The following is a 26,993-nucleotide window of genomic DNA, read 5'->3' on the forward strand; positions in this document are numbered from 1 at the left end:
TCCTTTCCCATAAGGATGCAAACTGGGAGGTGAGTGATGAAGGGCCCACCTTCCACGTGTGTGTCCCGCATGTTAGACCAGCCTCCAGGCCCCACACCCTCCTCTGGGGAGGGGGGGAAACCAGGCTTTTTTTTTTTAGCCTAGCTGGGCCTTTGTTGTGATTTAGCTGCCCCGAGGCAGGTGGGATCTTAGTTCCCTAACAACTCCTGCACTGGGAGGCAGATTCTTAACTACGGACCCCCAGGGAAGTTCCCAGGAAAGCCAGTCCTTCTCTCTCTGGATCCATCCGACAATATCTCTTAATCATTCCACAAAATTTGACTGAGCACTACCGCATGCCAGGTACCATGCAAGGTTCTGGGGATTCGGTTCCTGCCTCGCTGAAGTCCACAACCCCACAGGCAGGCAGATGCTAAACAATCACCTAAGTCCATCATATGGGCTTCCCTGATGGCTCAGCAAGCAAAGAATCTGCCTGCAAAGCGGGAGACCCAAGAGACGCAAGTTCAACCCCTGGGCAGAAACGATCCCCTGGAGTAGGAAAATGGCAACCCACTCCAGTATTCTCGCCTGAAAAATCCCATGGACACAGGAGCCTGGCGGGATAGAGTCCGCGGGGTCGCAAAGACTGACGCATGCACGCAAGGCTACAAAGCAGGATGCGCGCTATGGGGTGGAGGAGAGTGCCAGGGCCCAACTGAGACTGAGGGCAACCGTCCAACATTCCAACTCAACTCTCCAAGGGCTGATGCTGGTCCCGTGGACTCCACGCGGTCACTGGACGCCTGCCCTACACCGTAGCTGCTCAGAACAAGGGGATGGGGCCTGGCGATGGCCCCGCCCATTTCGCCACAGGCTCCGCCTCTGGGCCAAAGCTCACAGCTGCTCCAGCTTCCAAGGGCCCCCCCACCTCCCAACGGATGTTTGGATTTTAAGCCAAAGCCAAGGAATACGGGATGTTGTGGGCGCTTTTTTTTTTTCCTCTTTTGCTTTTTTTGGAGGGAGGCAATATTGGATTTCAAATTTTCCATTCCATTTGGCTTACACAATGACAGTTTCACGGATCCAGCCAAGGCAGCGGTTCTCCACAGGGATGACTTTGCCCCCGAGAGACACGTGGCAACATCGCGAGGCATTTGCGTTCTCACAGCTGGGAGGGCAGGGGAAGCGAGTGGCATGCAGAGGGCAGAGGCCAGGAATGCTCCGCACAGCCCAGCCCCGCAACAGAAAATCATCCGGCTCCGGTGTCCACAGGGCCAAGGTGGAAACCCCTGGTCACAGGGTGTCTGGTCAAGTCCTCTGAGGATCAGAGCAGACTATGGCCTGTTAATTCAGGGTCGCCTTACTGCTATCAGTCACAGGGACACAGAGACCAAAATCACCGCCACCAGTTTCCATGGCAGATAATACCAGGCTCCAAGTCTCCAAAGGACCTGCACTGTTTTCGTGGATCTCGGAGCAGAGACTGTGGGCAGAGACCATGGCCTGCTTCTCCGTGTGCTTCCACCACCTGGCGTGGCATCCGGAACACAGGAAGTGGGCAGAGGGGCAGGAAGTGGGGAGAGAGGGCAGCCTCTTCAAAGCGAGGACCATGGCTCACCCCTCCCGGGCTCAGCACCCAGCACTGTTTCTGGCACCTCGCAGCCATCGCTGATTTCACGAACAAACCACCAGATGGAGCGCTGTCCGGGCCAGGGGCGAGGCCCCCCTCCCCGCTGACCCCCAGCCTAGCCGAGGCACACGGCTTACTCACCAAGCACCTCAGCAAGCTGCGTGCAGGAGCGGCCCTGCTGGGCTGGCACGGTGGTGAGAAGGATGGACACGGCCCCGAGACCCCAAAGCTCACGGTCCAGCAGGGGAAGGTAAACCGATAGGGCACCCACGGTCGAAAGCAGGCGGGGCGCTTCTGCAGGGGAGACCTGGGGGCCTGGGGGACTCCTGGGAGCGGCCCTGAACACAGATGGGGGTTGATGCTCCTTGAAACAGTGAAGGAAACCACATAGAGTTCACCTCTGCACGCCCCGGAGCAGGGAGCAGGAGGGAGGGAGGGAGGGAGGCGGCAGGGGGCTTCCAGTGGGAGTCAGGGCCCCTCCGCGGCCCTGACCTGCCTCTCCCCAGCGACCTGGCCCAGGAGCTCAGCCCTGAAGGCAGTGCTGAACGGGTGGAGTCCAGGGCCCAGGCACTAGGCCCCGTGCCATCAAGGAGCGGGTTCCAAAATGAGCACTGCAACACCAAACATGCAATCATTCCTGCCAAGGGCCCAGAGCGAGTCCAGGCCCTTCAGTCCTATGATCACGTCAATCTTCATAACAACCTTTTGAGAGAGGAACTATTATCACTCCCATTCTACAGACTGGAAAACAGAGGCACAGAGAGGAGAAAAGGGCTCAAGGTCACGCAGCCAACATACGGGGGAGCTGGCTGCAGGGCTGTGCCTGGAACCCCGGGACAGTCACACCTTCATCCCTCAGCCTCCAGCAGGCACCCTGCACTGGGCTGCCCTGCTGTCTGGGAAGCACTCAGGTGAGCGGGTGGGACCGGGAGGACCCCACTCGGGGGCGCTGGTAGGACGAGGCCCCCACAGGCAGCCCGTCAAGAGGAGAAGCGGGGGGACCGGTAGACAGAGTGCTCTAGCCAGGGCCCCGGCGAGGGGTCTAGCCACGCTGTCCCCAGCAGAGCCTCAATAAGCGGGCCCCTCCCAAGGCAGCAGGACGCAAACACAGTAAGTCTTGCGGGGCATCCTCACCAGGAACCACCTGGGGGCTGAAGGCAGGCAGCTTCCCGAGAGACCAGGGATTCACCCTCACCCCTTCAGCCCCCAGCCCAGCACTGGAGCAGGCCCCCAGGCAGGGACGGCCGTGACTCAGGCCCCACTGTGCCTCTGGGTACCAGCCAGCGTCCTCCCCTCTGCTGCAGGGAGGGCCACCAGATATCAGGCCGAGCCTGGCTGGAGCCCCTCAGGGCAGGCTCCTCGTCCATGGGATTTTCCAGACCAGAATACTGCAGCAGGTTGCCACTTCCTTCTCCGGGGGATCTTCCCGACCGAGGGATCGAACCCAGATCTCCCGCGTTGCAGGCAGACTCTTTACAGTCTGAGCCACAGGGGTGCTCTCCCATTAGAAAGGTCTAACCTGCCCTCATTCGGTCCTGTGGAGTTTCCCAGGACAAGGCTCCTCCCTGCTGCATGGACGCTCATAAGCTGGCCCTCCTTCCACGTGTCAATTGCTAGGAGGAGTCCCAGGCTGCCACTGTCCCCCTCTTTAGCTCAGCAAACACTTCTTGGGTGCCCACTACACACCAGGGAGTGAACGGCCTGCGATGTGACCTGGGTCGCACGTCCTCCCTGCCAAGGTCAGGGCACACGTGGGAACACGGCAGGTTCAGCTCACCCCCGGGACGCTGACTCACGCTGCCCACGTGCATGGACGATCAAGGCCGTCCCTCCAGAATTAGGTCCTGTGCTTTCCTGCTCACAGGTGTGAAATCCAAGTGACAGGAACTGACAGGGAAGCCCAGCGACTGCTCTCACTGGCACGGACTCAGACTCACTGGATTGCCGAGCTTCTAGTAAAACCAGGAGCCGGGTGTGGGGCTTCACGTGCGCTTTGGGATGGACCAGCCCTGTCCCCACGGGACGGGCCCCTCTCTCTCGAGGCTCCCAGAGGACCACGGCTGAGTCTGCTCACTGCTCTACCCGAAAGGCCCAGCGCCACACCTAGCAGCCAACAGGGGTTCAATAAATGTGGGTGGGACTGAACCAAGCCCGAAAGCGGGGGCTCAGAAAAGCACAGTGACCTGCCCGAAGTCAGGCAGTTGGAGAGCAGAGAGCCCACCGCCCTCTGAACTCCCCCAGGTTTGAGCCCCGGCCGTCCAGCAGCAACCCCAGGACACATTTCCTGGGGCAAAGCCACCGCCCCTCCAGGCCCCAAGAAAGCACAGGCGAGCGCCACGGGAGACCTTATTAAGGAAAAGCAAAGAGAGGAACACCCGAAGCAAGCTGGCGGAGGCAGGGCCAGCCTGTGAGTCACGCACCCCAGAATATCCGGGTCTCAGCTGGCTCCGGGGCAGGCCCGGGGACCGCGGCCCCAGCAATGGACAGAGCAGCATCAGGACCCATGGGCCTTGGGCGAGGGGTCAGGCTGGCTCTTTCACCAACTCCCACCAGCGCAGGACAAGTCACTTCCTCTCCCACGCTCTGACTGTCTGGTCTGGGAGAAGGGCCAAGGGTCTGGGGCTGCTACTGCCCACAGGGCTGGGGGTGGGGGGCCGAGCCAAAGGCAGCCTCCCGCTCCCTCCTGGACAAAGCTTGACCCACATCCCCCCGTCCCGCTGCGGAGCGGACCCTCTTCTGCCCCATCCCCGATGCCTGCAGGACGACCCCACACTTTGGGGCTGCGGGCATCACCAGGAAGCCCCTCTCAGACCTGCGGGTCACTCTCAGCCTGAGAAGACTACCCTCCGAGGGCCTGAGGAGGGCAGGCAGCTGAGCACTGACTTTACACCAGGAGCTTTGGGAACAGTCTCACTGCCCCCAACCATGGCCTGATGAGGCACGAGGTATAGATCCCATCTTTCAGAGGGAGCTGTGGAAGCTAAGCCAGATGAAGGCATTGCCCGTGGTCACAAAGCTAGCAGGACCAGCTCCCGAAGCCCCGATCCTACGTCCTCATTCCTGCTGGTGGGTCAGCTCCCGGAGGACAGGGATGGGGGGCCTGGGTGTCCCCCTTGTACAGGGTCCCCAAGGGAAGGCTTAGGTGATTGGCCAGGCAGTCAGTCCCACAGCCATGCCCAGGCCCCAGGAGGGCTCTGTATGTTGCGAAGAAGAAGAGCTCCCTGGGATCCTACCTGCAGAATCACTGCATCCGGGTGTCCTGCGCCCGGCCCTGCCTGCCAGGGACCCCATGCCAGCCTGCCCCCACCTGGCAAAAGGAGACCCTGAGGCCCCAGCTCAGAGGAGCCAGAGAGCAAACCTCGGCACCTTGGCGTGGCCCCAGAGGAGCGGAGAAACCGCTGGGAGTCCAGCGTGGGGAAAGCGGGGCTTTGCCAGGAGACCCTCCCGGCCCAGCTCCAGCCCCCGCCCCTCCCCGGCTATGCAAACCTAGGCAGACCGCCTGCCTTCGCTGTGCCTCGGTTTCCTCCCCACTGTAAACCAGACACCACCGCTGCTGACGGCGGGACAGGAGCGTCAGGCGAACGCAGCCACGGGGAACGGAGCACCTGCCCTTTCCTCCGCTGGAGGGTGCTCGCCCATCCTGCCCCCCAGCTGGGCGGGAGGCAAAGAACCTGGCGGTCCTCCAGGCAGCCAGCCCTAACAGGTTTTCCCTGGGAGTAGACTCCGTGATTAATATTCACCTGCTTATGACCCAAATCTTCTAGGGCATCAGGCCTGCCCGAATCACTCAGCCCTGAGAACTCAAACCAAGCAGGGACGTGAAGTGGGTGGGGTAGGGAGCTGGGCCAGGAGGGGTGATGGACCCCAGTCCCTCCAGGCCCCCAGGCCCAGGCTGCTGGGGGAAGGAAGGTCCCTCCCATGACCCTACAGATGAGTGAGAAGCCCTGCCTGCAGCAGCCGGCTCTAAAGACTCCAAGCCCCTCAGATGATGATCCATTTCCAAAAGGCCCCGGAAACCAGTGTGGGCCTGTGAAGGGGAGGCTGGGACTGAGGGAGGCGGCTGCGGACGTGAGACTGACCTGCCTCCTGCTGACCCTTTCTCAGCCTGGAAGCTGTGCCCTGTGTCATCTGCCTGGGACCCGCCCGTCTACATTCTGAACCTTAACACAAGCCAACTTCAGGGAAATCTTCCAAGAGGCCCACTGGGGGAGCCCGCCACTCAGCCCTCTGAGAGACTAAGACTCCAGACGGGAATCATTTGCTTTGTTTTCTGACTCCCCGACTGGACAGTGAGCTCCTTGAGGGCAGAGACGATGCTGTCCATGCCTGTCTTTCCGGAGCCCAGTGCAGCCCTCAGCACGTGGGAGATTCAAGCGTGATGGGCGGACGGATAAATAAACGGGTGGACTAGTGGATCTATGGATGGATGGATGAGTACATGGGTGGATGGATGGGTAGATAAATAATAAGTGAATGAAAAATGAGAGGGCCCACGAGCAGTGACCCCAGGCCACCGGTCTCAGGGCTCTGCTTCCGTCTGGAATTCACCAGGAAGGCCAGACAGAGGAAGAGACGGTTGGATGGCATCACCGACTCAGTGGACATAACTTTGAACAAGCTCAGGGAGATAGGGAAGGACAGGGAGGCCTGGCGTGCTGCAGTCCGTGGGGTCACAGAGAGTCGGACACGACTGAGTGACAGAACAACACCAACCAGCTTTGCCCAAGTATTTAGTCTGACCCGGTCATTTTCCAGGCACGTCTCCCCATCTGGCTGAACATCCCTACGTGATCACTCTGCCCCTTCACCAGGCTGTAGCACACGTGACATGATGTCCGAGACTGCGTCCGACCTGACAGTCATGTCCTGAATGCCTTCCCCGGACCTAGACTACTGCATCGGAGAATGGCAAACAACGAAAGACCTGGAGAGCGTTCTAAACACCGTGACCTCTGATCCCAGCCAAGATCTGCTGGTTTAGAATCACTAAGGGTGAGACTCAAGAACCCACATTTTGTTCAAAAGCTTCCTGCAGATTCTGATAATCGGCCATGCTTGGGAAATGCGAGCTTGTAAGAAGCAGAGTAGCTGGTTACTGAAGGCTGTGGCCAAGGAAGGGAACAACACGGAACAGGGTCACGAGGAGCCATCACCGAGCCTGGCAGGTTGTCCCTCTCCTAAGTCTTCTTCAACTCACAGTCTAACAGCCCTTTTCAAAGTGTGGCCGGTGAACTACTGACTTCAGAACAACCTGAATGAGGGGGACTTCTTAAAATGTAGATTCTAAGGTCCAACCCCAGCCTACAAGCTTACAGTCTCCTGGGGTGAGGCTCAAGAATGGTACTCTTTGCAGGCTGTCGGGGCAATGGCGGCATGAACATATGAGAATTACTGACTCCTGGTCCCCGGGGCACTCAGGGCACCTGCTTGCGTCCAGCACCATCAGGCACTTCTAACCTCTTGAGAGAAAAGTTCCCATCTGCACACTTAGGAGTTCCCTGGTGGCCTCGTGGTTGGGACTCTGGGCCCAGGTTCAATTCCTGATCCAGGAAGCGAGATCTTGCAAGCCACATGGCGCGGTCAAAAAGAGAAAACCAGGGCATCTTGGATGATTCCAAGAACCCGGCAAGGGAAGGCATGAGACGAAAAGGTACCCACTATGCCCACTCCCACGGACTTCCCTGGCTAAGAATCTGTGCTTCCACTGCAGGGGACGCAGCTTCGATCCCTGGCCGGGGCGCTATCCTGCATGCCATGTGGTCAAAAACCCAAACAACAAGTGTGTCCACTGCTCGGAGCATCAGCCCTAAAGGGGCCAACAGAGCACTGCACCCAGCCGCGTATCACGGGTGTGGACACTGAGGTCTGCGTCTCATCCACGGTCAGCAACGAGTGAAGGGCAGAGCCAGCCCAGCAGCCGGGGGCCCGTGCCCCAGCCTCCCCTCCTCCGAGCCTGCTCCGGGTGAGCAGGGCACCTCAGCCAGTCCTGTGGCCCCTGGAAGACAGCATGGCTTTACTCGGAAGGCTCCTGCTGTCTCCACCACGGACGGTGATAAAGCACCTCACACTCCAGGGAGGAGGGAGCCTCAGAGAATGGAAGGAGCAGAAACAGTTTGGTATGGATCCCAGGGAGACTGGAGAGGGGGCTCATTATCACAGCTCAGTAGGGAGGCTCCCCCAAACTCAGCAATCAGTCCACAGGGCCTGAGTTTAAACCATCCCAGGAAACCACCAACATCAGCGTTTCTCAGTCTGCACAAGTGTTCTGGGGAACACCTGTGTCCTGAAATATGCTAATCGAGTCTTACTGCAAAAAAAAGTATTCAGTGGTCAGACCATGAAGCACCAGAGTAGAAATCAAAGTGCTACGACTTCAGAGTCTGCTTAAATCGTGACACAGATGAAGCAAGTTGGAGGCCGAGAGGATTACAGGCCTTGCCCAAGTCACAGGGCTGGGGGGAGATGAGCCTGCAGCCCGCCTCCAGGGTCCCCACGGCACCCAGCGTGCTTATAGGGTCCTCTCAGGAAGACAGAGGACAGACTGCAGACAGTGAGGGGAGGGGAGGGGGCGGCGAACGGGGAGACGGTCGCGGCCTGCGTCCAGGGCCGGGCACACAGTGGTGCTCATCAGGGCTTACACCATACGCGCTACCTAATTATATGGCTCCCTGAGAGGTTTTCTCAATTCAATCTCCCCCTTCCCCTCAAGGGACAGAGGATGGGAAGTAGGAAAAAAGTGGCAAACATCTGATTCTTGCAGACTCCCAGAAACCAGAACCCTCATACTCATAAATTAAGTTCAGTCAGTTCAGTCGCTCAGTCGTGTCCAACTCTTTGCGACCCCATGAATCGCAGCACGCCAGGCCTCCCTGTCCATCACCAACTCCCGGAGGTCACTCAGACTCATGTCCATCGAGTCAGTGATGCCATCCAACCATCTCATCCTCTGTCGTCCCCTTCTCCTCCTGCCCCCAGTCCCTCCCAGCATCAGAGTCTTTTGCAATGAGTCAACTCTTCGCATGAGGTGGCCAAAGTACTGGAGTTTCAGCTTTAGCATCATTCCTTCCAAAGAAATCCCAGGGCTGATCTCCTTCAGAATGGACTGGTTGGATCTCCTTGCAGTCCAAGGGACTCTCAAGAGTCTTCTCCAACACCACAGTTCAAAAGCATCAATTCTTCGGTGCTCAGCTTTCTTCACAGTCCAACTCTCACATCCATACATGACCACAGGAAAAACCATAGCCTTGACTAGACGGACCTTTGTTGGCAAAGTAATGTCTCTGCTTTTGAATATGCTATCTAGGTTGGTCATAACTTTCCTTCCAAGGAGTAAGCGTCTTTTAATTTCATGGCTGCAGTCACCATCTGCAGTGATTTTGGAGCCCAGAAAAATAAAGTCTGACACTGTTTCCACTGTTTCCCCATCTATTTCCCATGAAGTGATGGGACTGGATGCCATGATCTTCGTTTTCTGAATGTTGAGCTTTAAGCAACTTTTTCACTCTCCACTTTCAATTTCATCAAGAGGCTTTTTAGTTCCTCTTCACTTTCTGCCATAAGGGTGGTGTCATCTGCATATCTGAGGTTATTGATATTTCTCCTGGCAATCTTGATTCCAGCTTGTGTTTCTTCCAGCCCAGCGTTTCTCATGATGTACTCTGCATATAAGTTAAATAAGCAGGGTGACAATATACAGCCTTGACAGACTCCTTTTCCTATTTGGAACCAGTCTGTTGTTCCATGTCCAGTTCTAACTGTTGCTTCCTGACCTGCATACAGATTTCTCAAGAGGCAGGTCAGGTGGTCTGGTATTCCCATCTCTTTCAGAATTTTCCACAGTTTATTGTGATCCACACAGTCAAAGGCTTTGGCATAGTCAATAAAGCAGAAATAGATGTTTTTCTGGAACTCTTTTGCTTTTTCCATGATCCAGCGGATGTTGGCAATTTGATCTCTGGTTCCTCTGCCTTTTCTAAAACCAGATTGAGCATCAGATTAAGAGACCCTAGATTCTCCATCTGCCCATTTTGCAGAAGAGAAAACTGAGGCTGAGGGTGAAGTTAGGGGTAGGGTGAAATGTTGCCCACACTCTCCTGGCTGGTTTGAGGAAGGGGTGGGAGAACCCAGCTGCTGGGCTCCCAGCCCACTGCTCTTCCTGAGGCCCTGCGCAGTAAAAGGGCAGAAGGTCAGAATCTCTGAAATGCTGCCCTCAAGTGGCTGTGAAATGATGCTGCTGTTTAGTCCTGCAGTCGTGTCCGACTCTCTGTGACCCTGTGGACTGTACCCCTCAGGCTCCTCTGTCCACGGGATTTCCCAGGCAAGAATACTGGAGTGGGTTCATTCCCTTCTCCAGGGGATCCTCCGCACCCAGGGATCGAACCTGCGACTCGTGCGTTGGCAGGCGGATCCTTGAGCGCTGAGCCACCCGGGGGGCTCAGGAAATGAAGACCAAGGGGCTTTGGGCCACTGGGGCTCCAAGGGCTTGTAAGGGGCTGGACCAGATTTGGGGTGTCCGCAAAGTGGGTGGCAGAAAGCAGAAGCCCCTCAGGACTGTATCAGGCGATTTGCCAAGGAAGTCTGAGGGGCCCAGAGGGGCTTCAAGGGGAGGCTCCAGAGCCAGGCACAGAAGGTTTACCTTCTGTCGCTTGCGAGCTGTGTGACTTTGGGCAAATTACTTACCCTCTCTGATCTTCAGCTGCCCCATCTGTAAAATGGAGACAATGACCCGACAAACCTAAGAAGATTGCCACAAAGAACCGAAAGAAGACAATGCGTACTGCCCGGCACGTTCAGCAAACACTGCGTATTTTTTCCAGTCCCTTGGAAGCACGTTTGGTATCACCCTGCCTCACAGGTGGGGTAGAGCAGACTCCAGAGAGCCGAGACAGCCGCCCAAGTGACCGGGGCCTGGGACCTCCTCCCCGTGTCTCCCCGCCCCCAGGAGGAGGCCTCTTCTTGGCTTCAGTAATACGCAGCCGCCGCCCCCCACCCCCCTCCACCCTGAGACCGCCCCGCCCCCCAGGCCTCACATGACCTGGCCCAGCCCCAGAGTTTTCCAGTCACTCAGTGGGGAGGAAGCCAATGCCCCAGGAAACTGCTTAAACAGGGCTGGCTACTGGGAAGGCAGGTTCCCAGCTCCCAGCAGTGACCCAGCTCCTCCCCCCCCCCCAGGGGCACCACCCGTCCTCTGGGATGCCAAAGGGCAACACTTAAAGGCACGAGGGGGCCTGCAGATGGTGATGGGCATGGGACTCCGGCGAGCCCCTCTCTGCGAGTTACTCACCACCTGCTTCCACCCTTTGAGACTCTGGCTGTTTCACTTGAGGAACCAGTACCTGCCATACTGTGTGGCCTCAGGCAAGTTGCTTAACCTCTCTGCGTCTCAGGAACCTCTTCAGTCAAGAGAAATGAGCAGAGTTTGGGAAGCACGGAGGAGGCAGCAGAGTTTGAACAATGACCCAGGAGTCACAGCGCCTCTGGCAGCTCTAAGGCCTCCCTGGCCTCTCCTGTCCCTTCCAACGCAGTCTCCACCCAGGACAGAAAGTTCTGAGCATACTGATCATGTCCCCCCCAGACTGAAACTCTTGAACGGCTCCCATGGTCAAGATACACTGTGAGCTCCTAGTGAGACAGAGTCCCGGGCCACACCTCCTCTGCCAGGCGGGGCAGTACAGTGCGCTCACCCAGCCCCTGTGCCCACCGGGGCCACCTCCTCTCCCTGCACCAACTCCCTGCTCCGCCCAGCACCCCCCCACCCCGGGGTAGTTCCCTGAGCACCTCTGCCGGGTCAGGCGCCCCCCCCCCCATCAGTTACCTTCCTGTCCCCACACCCACCCCAGACACGTGGTCACCGTATCTCACTCATCTCTAGCTCCGAGCCCAGCACCCGGCTCCTGATAAGCGTCGGACACAAACGCGCCAGGCGGGGAGGAACGCAAGCAAATGACAGCAAGGTAACAGATCCGTGAGCTCCTGCGGCGTCCTCAGCAGGCTGGGCAGCCCTGGGGGAGGCAGCCGACTCGCTGGCCACATGCCCTCACCCCGCTGCCCGGGGGCACCTCACCTCTCAGGCCTCTCCCCCTCCCCCCGAAGACTGAGCACAGGAACAGCACCCACAGCTCACCCATGGTGAGGGCTCGGGGAGTCAATCCCCCCAGGGGGCGGAGTTCAGGGTCTGGCAGGAAAAGGGGGCTCCTTGCATTTGACCTCTGGGGAAGGCAAGTGGGACGTGGGCATGACGGGGTGCTGAGCTTCTGCCGCAGGGTCCTCCGAGAGCCTGGACACCACCCTCCCGACCGGCTCAGACACTGCCCTCATCTGCAACCCGTGTTCCACAACCCGGCCGCCCAGTGCCCTGGAGAACACGGACCCCGTGGAGTCAGGGAACGGGGGCTCAGCCCCACTGAGCCATCTCAGACCAGCAGCCGACCTCTCTGCTCCCTTCTCTCCACACAATAGGGGTCAGAGGCTGCTTCCACCACTGTGGGGACCCAGGCATCTCTGCCTGTTCCTTTAGGGGCTACAGAATGACCTCTCCCAGGCGGCCTGCTCCCTCCCCATTCTCACCCTCATAGTCCTGGTGGGCCCGGACCTCACCACCCTCCACTCAAGGTTTTACTGAGAAACATGAGGCTGTCAGTTGGGACTGTCTCCAACCTTCCTTCTGGACAATGCAAATCTACCCCATCTTCTCCCATTTCCTAAAAGCATCCCTGGTCCCATTAAGGAGCTGAGATGGAAAACTGTGTAAATTCTTAAAGAGATGGGAATATCAGACCACCTGACCTGCCTCTTGAGAAATCTGTATGCAGGTTAGGAAGCAACAGTTAGAACTGGACATGGAACAACAGACAGGTCCCAAATAGAGAAAGGAGTACGTCAAGGCTGCATATTGTCACCCTGCTTATTTAACTTATATGCAGAGTACATCATGCAAAATGCCAGGCTGGATGAAGCACAAGCTGGAATCAAGATTGCCGGGAGAAATATCAATAACCTCAGATATGCAGATGACACCACCCTTATGGCAGAAAGTGAAGAGGAACCAAAGAGCCTCTTGATGAAAGTGAAAGAGGAGAGTAAAAAAGTTGGCTTAAAGCTCAACATTCAGAAAACTAAGATCATGGCATCTGATCCCATCACTTCATGGCAAATAGATGGGCAAACAGTGGAAATAGTGACAGACTTTATTTTCTTGGGCTTCAAAATCACTGCAGATGGTGACTGCAGCCATGAAATTAAAAGACATTTGCTCCTTGGAAGAAAAGCTATGATCAACCTAGACAGCATATTCAAAAGCAGAGACATTACTTTGCCAACAAAGGTCCGTCTAGTTAAAGTTATAGTTTTTCCAGTAGTCACGTATAGATGTGAGAGTTGGACTATAAAGGAAGCTGAGCACCGAAGAATTGATGCTTTTGAGCTGTGGTGTTGGAGAAGAGTCTTGAGAATCCCTTGGACTGCAAGGAGATCCAACCAGTCCACCCTAAAGGAAATCAGTCCTGAATATTCATTGGAAGGACTAATGTTGAAGCTGAAGCTCCAATACTCTGGCCACCTGATGTGAAGAACTGACTAATTTGAAAAGACCCTGATGCTGGGAAAGATTGAAGGCAGGAGGAGAAGGGGACGACAGAGGATGAGATGGTTGGATGGCATCACCGACTCAATGGACATGAGTTTGGGTAAACTCCGGGAGTTGGTGATGGACAGGGAGGCCTGGCGTGCTGCAGTCCATGGGGTCGCACAGAGTCGGACATGACTGAGCGACTGAACTGAACGCCCATCGAGGGCCCAGCGCCTCACCCCACCAACCCCACTTCATCACACCGGGGACCACCCTCTCTCGTTTGCCTAAAGAACAGGCTCCTGGGGATGTCCTCGGCAGGTCAGTGCTTAAGACTGCACCTTCTAATGCACGACCGGGTTTGATCACTGGTCAGAGAACTAAGATCTCACATGCTTCAGGGTGTAGCCAAAAAGTTAAAAAACAACTTTTTCTGTTTTTGTTTTTGTCCCCTCTTGAAGCAGTCCTGGCCCCCAGCACAAGCCACTCCCTTGGGTCTCCCCCCTTCCCTCCCCCGGGACATCTTTTCCCAAGCCCTCTTTGCTTGGCCAGCATCTCGACACTTGGTCCCCTCCTGGCCCCTTAGCCACTCCCACTTCAGACTCCAGCCCCATCAATCTTCCAAAGGTGCTCTGACGATAGAGGCCCACCCGCCTCTGTGTTTCCATCTGGTCTGACTTGCACTCTCAACAGCCTGCAGCCCTGGCGACACCAGCTCCGTGCTGCGGACACCCCACTCTCCCTTCCCGGAGTGCCCAGCCACCTCCTCCCGGCCTCCAGGACCCCTGCACCAGCCTGCACCACCGTCTCTATGCTAATGACACCCAGCCAAGGGGCCCCCACGTCGCGCCTGGACTTCTAAGCCAGTTTCTCAAATCCGACACCAGTTGGATTCTTGGATTCTCCAAAGCTATGCTTCCAGCCTCCTGTGAACCACCTTTTTTTAATGACATCATCACCCACCTAGACACTCAAAAGAAGATTGTAGAAGTCTTGGCTCCTCTTGATTCCTCTCTTTCCCTCACCCCCCGACCAAGGAAAGTGAAGTCACTCAGTAGTGTCCTACTCTTTGCAACCCCGTGGACTGTAGCCTACCAGGATCCTCCGTCCATGGGATTTTCCAGGCAAGAATACTGGAGTGGGTTGCCATTTCCTTCTCCAGGAAATCTTCATGACCCCAGGGATTGAACCCAGGTCTTCTGCATTGTAGGCAGACGCTTTACTGTCTGAGCCACCAGGGAAGTGGTGACCACCCCATGACCAATCCACCAGCAGTTCCAGCTGACTCTTTTTCTGATAAGCAACATGAATGCAACGACTTCTCTCCAGCCCCGTGGCCTCCACTCACACCCCGGCCATGCTCACCCTTCACCCGGGCCCGAGTCTACCCGGGCTCCGGGTCGGTTCTCTTCCTGCAGCCAGAGGGCCCTTCCCCAAGGTACGTTGGAGCCCACAAGGCTCCAGCGGGCCGTGGAGGGCTGGAGGGACGGCTGGGGGCACACGGCCACCTGCGGGCAGGGCTTTCCCTTCCCCATCCGTGCGTGAGGCCTTCACCCCCCAGCACCCACCCCAGTGCTTCCACGTCATCAGATCAGATCAGGTCAGATCAGTCACTCAGTCGTGTCTGACTCTTTGCGACCCCATGAATCACAGCACGCCAGGCCTCCCTGTCCATCACCAACTCCCGGAGGTCACTCAGACTCACGTCCATCGAGTCAGTGATGCCATCCAACCATCTCATCCTCTGTCGTCCCCTTCTCCTCCTGCCCCCAATCCCTCCCAGCATCAGAGTCTTTTCCAATGAGTCAACTCTTCGCATGAGGTGCCCAAAGTACTGGAGTTTCAGCTTTAGCATCATTCCTTCCAAAGAAATCCCAGGGCTGATCTCCTTCAGAATGGACTGGTTGGATCTCCTTGCAGTCCAAGGGACTCTCAAGAGTCTTCTCCAACACCACAGTTCAAAAGCACCAATTCTTTGGCACTCAGCTTTCTTCACAGTCCAACTCTCACATCCATACATGACCACAGGAAAAACCATAGCCTTGACTAGACAAACCTTTGTTGGCAAAGTAATGTCTCTGCTTTTGAACATGCTATCTAGGTTGGTCATAACTTTCCTTCCAAGGAGTAAGCGTCTTTTAATTTCATGGCTGCAGTCACCATCTGCAGTGATTTTGGAGCCCAGAAAAAGAAAGTCTAACACTGTTTCCACTGTTTCCCCATCTATTTCCCATGAAGTGGTGGGACCGGATGCCATGATCTTCATTTTCTGAATGTTGAGCTTTAAGCCAACTTTTTCACTCTCCACTTTCACTTTCATCAAGAGGCTTTTGAGTTCCTCTTCACTTTCTGCCATAAGGGTGGTGTCATCTGCATATCTGAGGTTATTGATATTTCTCCCGGCAATCCTGATTCCAGCTTGTGTTTCCTCCAGCCCAGCGTTTCTCATGATGTACTCTGCATAGAAGTTAAATAAGCAGGGTGACAATATACAGCCTTGACGGACTCCTTTTCCTATTTGGAATCGTCTGTTGTTCCACGTCCAGTTCTAACTGTTGCTTCCTGACCTGCATACAGATTTCTCAAGAGGCAGATCAGGTGGTCTGGTATTCCCATGTCTTTCAGAATTTTCCATAGTTTATTGTGATCCACACAGTCAAAGGCTTTGGCATAGTCAGTAAAGCAGAAATAGATGTTTTTCTGGAACTCTCTTGCTTTTTCCATGATCCAGAGGATGTTAGCAATTTGATCTCTGGTTCCTCTGCCTTTTCTAAAACCAGCTTGAACATCAGAAAGTTCACGGTTCATATATTGCTGAAGCCTGGCTTGGAGAATTTTGAGCATTACTTTACTAGCGTGTGAGATGAGTGCAATTGTGCAGTCGTTTGAGCATTCTTTGGCATTGCCTTTCTTTAGGATTGGAATGAAAACTGACCTTTTCCAGTCCTGTGGCCACTGCTGAGTTTTCCAAATTTGCTGGCATATTGAGTGCAGCACTTTCACAGCATCATCTTTCAGGATTTGGAATAGCTCAACTGGAATTCCATCACCTCCTCTAGCTTTGTTCGTAGTGATGCTTTCTAAGGCCCACTTGACTTCACATTCCAGGATGTCTGGCTCTAGGTGAGTGAACACACCATCATGATTATCTGGGTCGTGAAGATCTTTTTTGTACAGTTCTTCTGTGTATTCTTGCCATCTCTTCTTAATATCTTCTGCTTCTGTTAGGTCCATACCATTTCTGTCCTTTATCGAGTTCATCTTTGCATGAAATGTTCGTTTGGTATCTCTGATTTTCTTGAAGAGATCCCTAGTCTTTCCCATTCTGTTGTTTTCCTCTATTTCATAGGCACTCAGTTTATTTCTGAATAAATTATCTGAAAAAAGGTAAACTTCTTTCCAGCGCTGTTAATAGCTGAAATCTTGGGGATCATATTTCATTAATAAAGTACTCATGGGTAACTAAAGGGAGACTGCCTACGACTTACTGTTGTACCTGGATTAACCATCCCAACCTCCTGCCGTGATCCGTGATCCGTGATCCGAAGGGCCCTCCACGGCCTCTCACACTGCTCCCTCCCCTCGCCTGGTGCAAACCAGGCCTCGGGGCCTTTGCATCTGCTGTGCCCCTGCCTGGAACACCCCTCTCTGCTCCGTGCAGGGGGAGAGGGAAGGGTCCCTTAAGACTCAGCTTGGGGACTTCCCTGGGGGTCCAGTGGTTAAGACTCCTGACTCCCGATGCAAGGGGCACGGTTGGATCCCTGGGGACTAGCGTCCCACCTGCCACATGGTGTGGCCAAAAAATTTGAAAATAAAACATTTTTTTAAAAAGATTCAGCTTAAATGCCTCCCCTCAGAGAGGCCCCTGACCACCTCAAGCTGACAGATTCTGCACCGCTTGTCCCACATGCACCCCCTTCTCGCCCACCCCCGCCCCCACCCACGCCCCCACCCCATTATTCCCGCCCTATCACACCAGGTTGTTCCCTTCGCAGGGCTAGTTTCATGGTGCGCCGTTTCGTCTGTTGCCTTGTTTGACTTCTCTGGCTTTTGCCTCCTCCGCCATCACAAAAGACCCACAGGGCAAGTTCTCTCAGTGCGGCGACAGCCGGCAACCCTGCCAGGCTCTGGTGGGGGCGAGGCACGGTCCTGAGCAGCGTGCTTGTATGACCTATGACCCCACTTTACAGACGAGGAAACAGATGCAGAGGGGCCGATACAGGTGTGGCAGAGAAAGGCCTGGCCAGGAGCAGGGTACCACTGCCCTGCACAGACCCAGCCCTTGTGGGTCCTGAAGGGGCACCTGCCGACTGAGCAGATGAACCACTGAAGAAATGAAGGTTACACACCGCGGTGCCGAGAGCGGTTGTCTTCAGGTGGCGCAACAAAGGCCAATTTTAAACGTCTTCTCCCTGAACGCTCCAAGTTTTCGTCAATGGTCACATAATACATGTGTGATTTAACAGTAAAATAAACCCTGATTTTAAAAGAAATTCAAAGGTTCTGAGTAATGTCTGGGTTCAGGAATATTCTTCTTCAATTTCCAGAGACTGTTATGCCTCTACTTAATTTAAACCATTGTTTTCGTAGGGAAATTGAATAAAAAGCCCACATTTTTAAAGCTCGTGCCAAGCCTGCCCACTTCAAACAGCACAGAGAGGGCAGCAACGGGAGCCGGCTCCCACCTCCCGCTCAGGGCTGGACTCGCGGACGCGCCCGATCAGGAGCCGCTGGGGGGGACCTGTGAGGGCCGGGCTCTCAGGGAGCAGGGGGCTCGGCCCCAGAAACGCCGCCCCGCCTCTGGCCCCAAGAGCAGCCCTGCACAGGGGTCACCCCAAGCCACCCGCCCTGCCCCGGACCTGGGCTGTCCCTGCACGAAGGCGGTGGGGAGGCCTGGACCGAGCCACCCTCCCGGCAGGCTGGTGGCAAGGTGAACCCCTTGGCAGAAGGGCCGTTCGCAGCCGGAAGGTCAGGGAAAGGTGAAGCCCGTGTCTCGGTGCAGGCTCTAACCCAGGGTGGGCACAACCCGTACTTCTGGCCAAGGGACCCGTCGCCTGCCCCGAGTCCCCACCGTGTGTGCGTCCTGCTGCCAGGGGCCATCGGGGGTGCAGCCGGGCCAGGCCCTGAAAGGGGTGGCATGGCTCCACGGTACAGGGGTGAGAGCCAGGGCTGCGTCTGATCCTCTGGGCAAGTGAGATAACCCACCCGAGCTGCAAGGGGGGCTGAGGACACAGGCTACTCGTCAGGGTGGAACGAGCTCCCTGAGCCCTGTGCCTGCCGCCGAGCCTGCCACGCGTCAGTATGAGCTACGGCCATCAGCGCTCTCCCAAACACCAGCCGTTACTGTCTGCTTCTTCCAGACGCCAGGCCAGCGGTCCCTCTGAGCACCGAGTTCTATTCTGGGCCTTGACCCTAAACTGCAGAGCGATGAACACAGCTATGTGGGTGAGAAGACACACATCCTTCCAGTGAAGGGCAGGGTGTGTGAGAGTCCCGATGTGGGTCAGTCTCCGCTCCCTCCCTTCTTCAAAGGGAGAAGGGAGACAGAACAGAGTGGGACTGTAGCAAGAGCTCAGGGCCTACCAGGTTTGAACCCTGGCACTCAGGCTGTGGCCTTGGGAAAGTCACTCAAGCTCTCAAAGGCTCAGTTTCCTCATCTGTGGGGCTCCCCTGGTGGCTCAGATGGTAAAGAATCCACCTGCAATGCAGGATTCGATCCCTGGGTTGGGAGGAGCCCCTGGAGAAGGGAATGGCAACCCACTCCAGTATTCTGGCCCGAAAAACCACCATGGACAGAGAAGCCTGGAGGGCTACAGTCCATGGAGTTGCAAAGAGTCAGACATGATTGAGCAACTAACACACTCCCTCATCTCTAAGATGGGATAATGGTACCCACCTGCAAGATCAGTATGGGAGTTAAATGAATTGATGCATGAAAAATGTCTTCCATAAAATATAAGCATGAGTTGTCTTTAAAAACCAAGCTCCTGATTATCTGCCTAAATGAAGGGCACGAGCAGCAGAGGTAATCAAAAGCTCTGAATAACCAGGACTTCCCTGGAAGTCCAGTGGTTAAGACTCTGCACTCCCAGTGCAGGGGCCTGGGTTCAATCCCTGGTCAGGGAACTATGAATGAGATCCCACATGCCACAAGTTGAAACCAAAAAAAAAAAAAAAAGGAAGAAAGAAAAGGCACCAAATAACCTAAATAACCCTTACTTTTATCTTTGGGGTGAACAGAAGGAAGCAGACACACCTTCCCAATTCTGTCTTTTTTTGGCCTGATATTAAAATGGAAATCTTTTAAGAGTCCACCAGCCACAGATGCTTGGTAGCAGCAAGTTTAGGGGATAACAAGAAACTACCCCCCAAATTAAAGACTTTGAGGGGCGCGGATGACTCATAGAGCACAACGCCCCTGGAAGGAGAGGTGTGGCAGGGTTCCTTTGCAGGTACCCCAATGATGCTCTGTTGCAAGCCCTGCAGACTCCTAGCTCACTGAGTCCTAGCTCACTAAGCTTCCGATAGCTCATGCCTCTGAGCCTTGGCTGTTCCCTCCACCCAGACCCCTGCCCCTCCCCACCCACTCTTCTGCCGCACTCTGCACACCCTCCTGTATGTAGCTGGGCACACACCCCTCTCCCAGCCAGGGCTCTCAGACTGTCCAAGAGCTACAGCCTGCCCATTCGACAGTCCAATTCTGCCCTGCCCCTGACTCCATATGAATGCGTCCTGCCCGCTGCTGCCGAAGCCAGCCCCAGGCAGCACCGGCCACCGGCGTCCTGGCCACGACACCTTCACCAGCCCCAAGCTATTCAGCTTGGCCATGGCCTCTCCTTGGACGCGCCAGCCACTTGGCCTCCCAGATACCTGGGCCATCTTGAGCGTGGTTTTCCCATCAGTGGCCAAGCAGGCTCTCAATTACCTGAAACGTATCCGTATCCCATGTGCCTGGGAAGGTAAGCACTCAGTGTCTGAAGTGCAGAGCTCACCTGAGGGCCACTTACTCAGTGTAACCCTGCCATCCCAGCAGGCCCCACCCCAGGGTGAGCTGCCACGCTCAGTCTGCTCCTGTGAGGACCCTGGAGGGTCACCACGTCAGAATGCCAGCTCCAGGGAGGGGCTGTGCCCGGAGAGCCCACTGCCAGATCCCCTCGGCATGTATGTGGATGTCTAAACACTGGTTCTCCAGAGGGGGAAGAAGGGGTGGCTTGATTTTCAGTGTTTCCCAGTTTCTGTGCTGTAAATACTCTTGTGTGCTTGGTCTCCCAGTCGTGTCTGACTCTTGACCTAAATTCTCCAGGCAAGAATACTGGAGTGGGTTGCCATTTCCTACTAGGGGGATCTTCCTGACCCAGAGATGGAACCCAGGTGCCTTGTGTCTCTTGCACTGGGAGGTGGATTCTTTACTGCTGCATCCGATTCTCTGACTGTGGCCAATTTCAAGCTACAAGGTGAACCACTGAGCCCAGAGCTGGGAAGAGACGGGCGGTAGCGGCTGGGTAGACATTAAGCCCCCACTGACGAAGGCCCCATTTACAAATTTTCAGTCTTACAATAGTGTGAAAGCAATACAGCATACAGTGGAAACTGCACTTGGAATTCTGAGGCTGGATCTTTCCCCAGGCTGGTGGTGTGTGCAGGACAACACTCTCTCGTGACGCCTCCGCTCCCGGCCAGACCCGCAATCTCCAGGGTAAACAGCCCAGACGCTTACCACCACTCTGCAGCCAGACAGCCATTCTGCGTTTCACTTTCAGTCCAGTGTTCGATAAACGGCATGAGACAGTCAACACTCTATTATAAAACAGCCTTTGTGTTAGATGATTTTGCCCAACTATAGGCTAATGGCAGTGTTCTGAGCCTGTTTAAGGTAGGTGAGACTAAGCTATAATGCAGGCCAATGGCACCCCACTCCAGTACTCTTGCCTGGAAAATCCCATGGATGGAGGATCCTGGAAGGCTGCAGTCTATGGGGTCGCTGAGGGTCAGACATGACTGAGCGACTTCACTTTCACTTTTCACTTTCATGCATTGGAGAGGGAAATGGCACCCCACTCCAGTACTCTTGCCTGGAGAATCCCAGGGACGGGGGAGCCTGGTGGGCTGCCGTCTCTGGGGTCGCACAGGGTCGGACATGACTGAAGCGACTTAGCAGCAGCAGCAGGTGTATTAAATGCATTTTTGACTTATGATATCTTCTTTTTTAACGTTTTATTTATTTATTGGCCATGCCATGTGACTTGTAGGATCCTAGTTCTCCGACCAGGGATGGAACCTGGGCCCTGGCAGCGAAACCACTAACTCCTAATCACTAGATCACCAGGGAATTCCCTCAAGTTCGATTTTCAACGGACTATGGGTTTATCAGGACCCATCATAAGTTGAGGGAGATTTGCATAGGTATATATTTATATATAGATAGATAGAGAGAGAGAGAAACATATATACATACAAAAGATACAAATAACCACAAACACAGATAATAGAAACTGAAATAATGAGGAAGTACTACAGTTTGAGTATTTATTACCCTTGTTTTCAGTATAATTTATTTAAGTATAAATTTATACACTACAGCCAGTTTACTATATACTATAAACTTGCAAGTTAACAGCCCAGCTCGCAAAATGCTAACATTTAGCAATCAGCTCTCACACTTGGGCACACACGGAGTCCAGCACACGGCTGCCCGGGGCCAGGCACAGGCTGCGAGGGGACAGGCCGCTCTGGGAGCTCATCCGACCAAGCCTGCAGTGGGAGTGACACTAACACCCGCCATCAGGGCAAAGAGAAAGCAGGGAGCTCGCCGGGCACACGGGGGACGGAGCTGAGCTGGCCCGGGCGGCCCGGGGCCGGCAGGAGAACTCTGGCCCCCTCCCCGTCCACGAGTCTGACTGTCTTTCCCAGTCTTGAGGGCAAAGACAGCAGATGGGAATCCAGAGGTACTAAAGACAAGCTTGCAGAAGAGAGCAAGGCCTGGGCGGTCAGGAAGACCCCGGCTTGAGTCCTTCTCTAACTGTGACCTTCGGCAGTCACTTAAACGCTGAGCTTCATCTTCCTCACCCGTAAAATGGGTGTGAGCCAGCTTCACTGCCTAATTATCAGAGCAGTTGCAGAAACAGAAAGAGAGTGTACATGGAAAGAGCGACATAAATCTAAGCTACTATTATACACATATACGCAGTATGCATCACCCACTTTATCTTTTCACAACTAATCTAAGATCATATTCTTCCCACTCTGCTCCTTCCCGCTGTTTAAAAGATGACCTATGCGCACCAGCTAGCCCAGCACTTGGCACATACCAGGCTCCATAAAGTATTCACTTATCTGTTGGTTTACCATTTATTTAAATAGCAGTGTTAGTCGCTCAGTCGTGTCTGACTCTTTCTGACCCCACGGACTGTGTAGCCTCTGTCCATGGAGATTCTCCAGGCAAGAATGCTGGAGTGGGGAGCCTTTCCCTTCTCCAGGGGATCTTCCCAAACCAGAGATCAAACCCCGGTCTGCCAAATTGCAGGTAGATTGTTTACCATCTGGGCCACCAGGGAACCCAGTGGGCCTTCCTCTTAAATGAACCTGGTATCAGGGCCCCAGGAAGTCCGCCAAGCGGAATCCCCACACTCCTTCAAAGCTAAACTGAGAAACAGCACAATTTAGGAACCCTTAGTTCCTGGTCATCCCACTAATCAGCACCGGTTTACTGAGCACCTCCTGTGTCTCAGGCCTGGAGATCAGGACAGACCTGGACCTGCTCTCCTAGGCTTACAGGTCCACGGGGGGGGCTGGTAAAAACTCACTCCGACCACAGCAAGGGCTCTACGAACACCACCAACAGCAATTCTGCTGCCCTGAGAGGAGGAGGACCCTGGGAGAGACGTGAGAGGGGAGAACGGGACCAGCTTTCCGGAGAGAGGGAACCGCGGGGGCAGAGGCCCTCTGACGGAACAGCAAGGAGCCAGGGAGCCCGGATGGGAAGGCAGGAGGGGGGCAGTGGAGGAGAAAGACGCGGGCCCCTCCCCCGAGGCCTCACGTGCCGGGCAAAGGGTCTGGAGCCCCCTCAGGGAGGTTTTACCCCAGTCACAGGGTGCGTGGTTCACATCCCAGGAGCCCAGACGCTCTGGGGCACCGTGCTGGGAGGACAGACAGAGGGCCCGCAGGGAAGGGCGTCTGGGGAGACACAGAGGGCTGCAGCCGGAGAGGGGCGGGATGCCCCTGACGGAAGCCCCGGCAGGGCCGAGGGCTCTGAGCCAGTCTCAGCGCCAGAGACCCCTCCCCATCATCCACTGCGTGGCCTGAGGCAGGGTCCTCGGGCTCTCAGGCTGAAGGGGGCTTCCTGACCCCAGGGTCCCCGCCTGGGACAGGGAGGAAGCACTGCCCCCTGGCTCCGCTGCGTCAGGGGCGCCTCCGTCTCAGGACCGGCCCGGGGGCCTGGGAGGCTGGTCTTCGCCTTCCCACCCTGACACATGTCTTCTGCCTCCAGCAGAGGCCAGGCCTGACTGTGCTCCATGGAGGCCTCCCCGCGCCCAGGCGTCCTCGCCTGCCTCCCACACTCTCCTCCTCCAGGAGGCCGCCCTGCTCCGCCTCCAGGCAGGGCTCCAGGGTGGGAGAGGCCTGCCCGGAGCAGACACAAGAAGAGCGCTCCCTGACCCCTCCCAATCCCAGGACCCCGGGTCAGTGCGGGGGAGCTGAATCACAGGGACAACAGGACCTAAAGACCGCGGAAAGCAGAGGAAGGGAAGCGCTGGGTGCGAGTGAGAATTCCCGAGCTGTCTGCACAGAGCCTGCCACACACACAGAGACACACACACAGAGACACACACACACACAGACACACAGAGACACACACAGAGAGAGACACACAGGGACACATACAAACACACACAGAGACACACACACACACACACAGATACACACAGACACACACAGAGACACATACACAGAAACACACACAGAGACACACAGGCACATAGACACACACACACAGATACAGACACATAAACACACACAGACACACAGACACACGCACAGACACACGCACACGCTGATGCACCAAGGCCACACCGGGGTTGTGCAGAGGGCCGGGACACCCGAGGAACACAGCCGGCCGTGGGGGCGCGCACTCGGTGATGCCGTCACTCCAGGACGCAGGGCTGACCCACACACTCAGACAGAAGACGCGGCTCCGGGAGCCTCCCCCAGAGACACGGGGACGCTCGGAGACACACCCGGACACGCGGGGGCGGCTCCCCGGGACACAGGACGGAGCGGGGCCCCCGGACTGGCGCGGGGACGCCCGCGGGGCCGCTCGGCCCGGGACCCGGGATCGCGGAGCCCCCGCCCGCCGCGGGCCGCACTCACCGCTCGGCCTTTGTTGTCCGCGCCGCTCACAAAGGCGCCGGCGGCCGCGCCTCAGCTGCCCGGCGGCCGCGGGCGCCCATGGCCGGGCCGGCCCCGCCCCGCGCCGCCGCTGGCCGCCGCTGGCCGCCGCGAGGTCACGCCGCCCGGCTCCCCGCCGCCGCCGCCGCCCCGCGCTCGGCGCCGCCCCGGCCCCCCGCGCGGCCGCGGCTGAGGTCACCGCTTAACCCCTGCGGGCCGGGCGGCCCGGAGCCGCCCCGGAGCTCCCCGCCGGCCCCGCGGCTTGCATCCCTCCCGCCCGCAGAGACCCCCGGGCCACACAGGGCCCCCACTCCTTCACCGCCCGCCGCGCGTCCGCTCGCCCTCCCAGGCCTCCCAGCAGGGCTCTCACGCCCATTCTTGCTTCTCCTCCTTCCAGGAGTCTGCCCCGGGCTCTCCCCCGAGGGGTGAGCATGCCTGGGTTGGCCCCAGAGGAAAAGTCAGACCTGCGATGGCCCCCATCCAGTCTCAGCCGCAGAGGGGCCTCCTGAGGGCTCCGACCAGCCCTGCCTACGTTTCCGGGGGCAGCCTCAGGACCACAGCGCTGGCAGCTGCAGGCAGTGAGGGCTCTGAGCTTAGCAGCCAGCCTGCCACGTGGCTCCATTTTCCTGATGAGAAAACCGCGGCTTAGAGCTGCGACTTGGCAAAGCCCACCCAGCAAAGAAGTGGTAGACCCGAGATCCTAGCACACCCTTCCCTTCCAGCTCCCAAAGCTGCCAAACACCAGTTACTCCCTCTCAGAAATCCAAAGACGCCTCCGGATATGATGCAATTAATTACAGTTATCAGGCCATTAATTAAGATTATCCCTGTTGTTGTTAAACACTGCCCCACTACCTCCCTATTTGCAAAGAAATTCACACTCAGGCTTATCAGCAATTACTCGGGTTGATAATGATGAGTTTTGCAGCCTCCAAAGGGCACAGGTGTTATGCAGGCTGGAGTCTGTGTTGGCCTGTGTTTATTCATTCAAACAACCAGAAAAAAAAAAAACAACACCATTTTTTTTCTTTTAACTACTCCCTGTTTGGGCACCAGTCTTAGGGGCTAGGAATGAAACAAGGAACCAGAGAGACCACGGCCCTGCCCCCTCAACAAGGAGACACGGATAACAGGCCTCTGCAGTCCAGCGAGACAGGCCACACCAGTCCGCGCTCTCTGAAATCATCTTCCTCATTGTTGGGGTTGCTTGTTTATTGTCCATCTCCACACGAGAACATAAACCCCATAGAGCTTGTCTTAAGAGTTGTTCAGAGTCATCCTAACCCCCAGGCCTAGGGCCACATGGCTCAGAGTGTGTAGCCAGTTAATATTTGTTGAGCATTTACTATGCTCTGGGCTTCCCTGGTAGGTCAGATGGTAAGGAATCCACCTGAGATGCAGGCGGCCCTGGGTCAGGAAGATGCCCTGGAGAAGGGAGTGGCTACCGACTCCAGTATTCTTGCCTGGAGAATCCCATGGATGGAGGAGCCTGGCAGGCTGCAGTCCATGGGGTTGCAAAGAGTTGGACACAACTGAGCAGCTGACACTATTATGCTTCCGGACATCATTCTAGGCACACAGGAGACATCACGGAGCGAGACAGGCAAGGCCCCCGCACTTCTGGATTGTCCATCCCTGGGACAAATGAACAATGGAGGAAGGTTTCCGGAATGCCAGAAAAGCAGCAAGAACATCGTCAAGTGTCTATCGGGTGACCTCAGAGCTCATGGCATTAAGCCCTGGACCACAATTTAGACATTCGGATTCTGCTGGCACAGAGAGAACCAGTACAAGCCCTTGGACCTGCATCCACGACCGTCCAGACCTGTTCCAGCCCCTCCTGGGCCTGAGCCCTCGTGAGTCCTCTGGGCCTGAGCCCTCGTAAGTCCTCTGGGCCTGAGCCCTCCTGAGCCCTCTGGGCCTGAGCCCTCCTGAGCCCTCTGGGCCTGAGCCCTCCTGAGCCCTCTGGGCCTGAGCCCTCCTGAGCCCTGAGCCCTCCTGAGCCCTCTGGGCCTGAGCCCTCGTGAGTCCTCTGGGCCTGAGCCCTCCTGAGTCCTCTGGGCCTGAGCCCTCGTGAGCCCTCTGGGCCTGAGCCCTCCTGAGCCCTGAGCCCTCCTGAGCCCTCTGGGCCTGAGCCCTCATGAGCCCTCTGGGCCTGAGCCCTCGTGAGTCCTCTGGGCCTGAGCCCTCGTGAGTCCTCTGGTCTGGAACACCTGTCACAGGTTTGGCTGCACTGAAGCCTACCCTCTTCCCAGATCTAACAGAAGCCCCGCATCTCCAGGACGCCTCTCCACACGGCCCCTGCTCCCCAACCGCCTCTCCCACTGAGCTCTACAGCGCTTCATCCTCTGGTCAGTTGCTTCTGTTAGCACTTTTGTTTCTGTTAGTTGATTCTGGGCAGGTACTGACTTGAACTGTCTCCGGGGCAGTTGA

General features: G+C 56.2%; 1 protein-coding gene across 1 annotated transcript in view; it reads right to left on the reverse strand.

Moving 5' to 3' along the window:
• ARHGEF10L (Rho guanine nucleotide exchange factor 10 like) overlaps positions 1 to 24,675 on the reverse strand; it is a 153,286-nt gene extending 128,611 nt beyond the window's left edge. The window contains 1 exon segment of the mRNA XM_055574325.1: positions 24,543 to 24,675. The gene's annotated coding sequence lies outside the window, so the exon portion shown is untranslated.
• Positions 24,676 to 26,993: the final 2,318 nt, after the last annotated feature.

Source organism: Bubalus kerabau, chromosome 3, assembly GCF_029407905.1.
Source record: "Bubalus kerabau isolate K-KA32 ecotype Philippines breed swamp buffalo chromosome 3, PCC_UOA_SB_1v2, whole genome shotgun sequence".
Classification (NCBI taxonomy): Eukaryota; Metazoa; Chordata; class Mammalia; order Artiodactyla; family Bovidae; genus Bubalus; species Bubalus kerabau.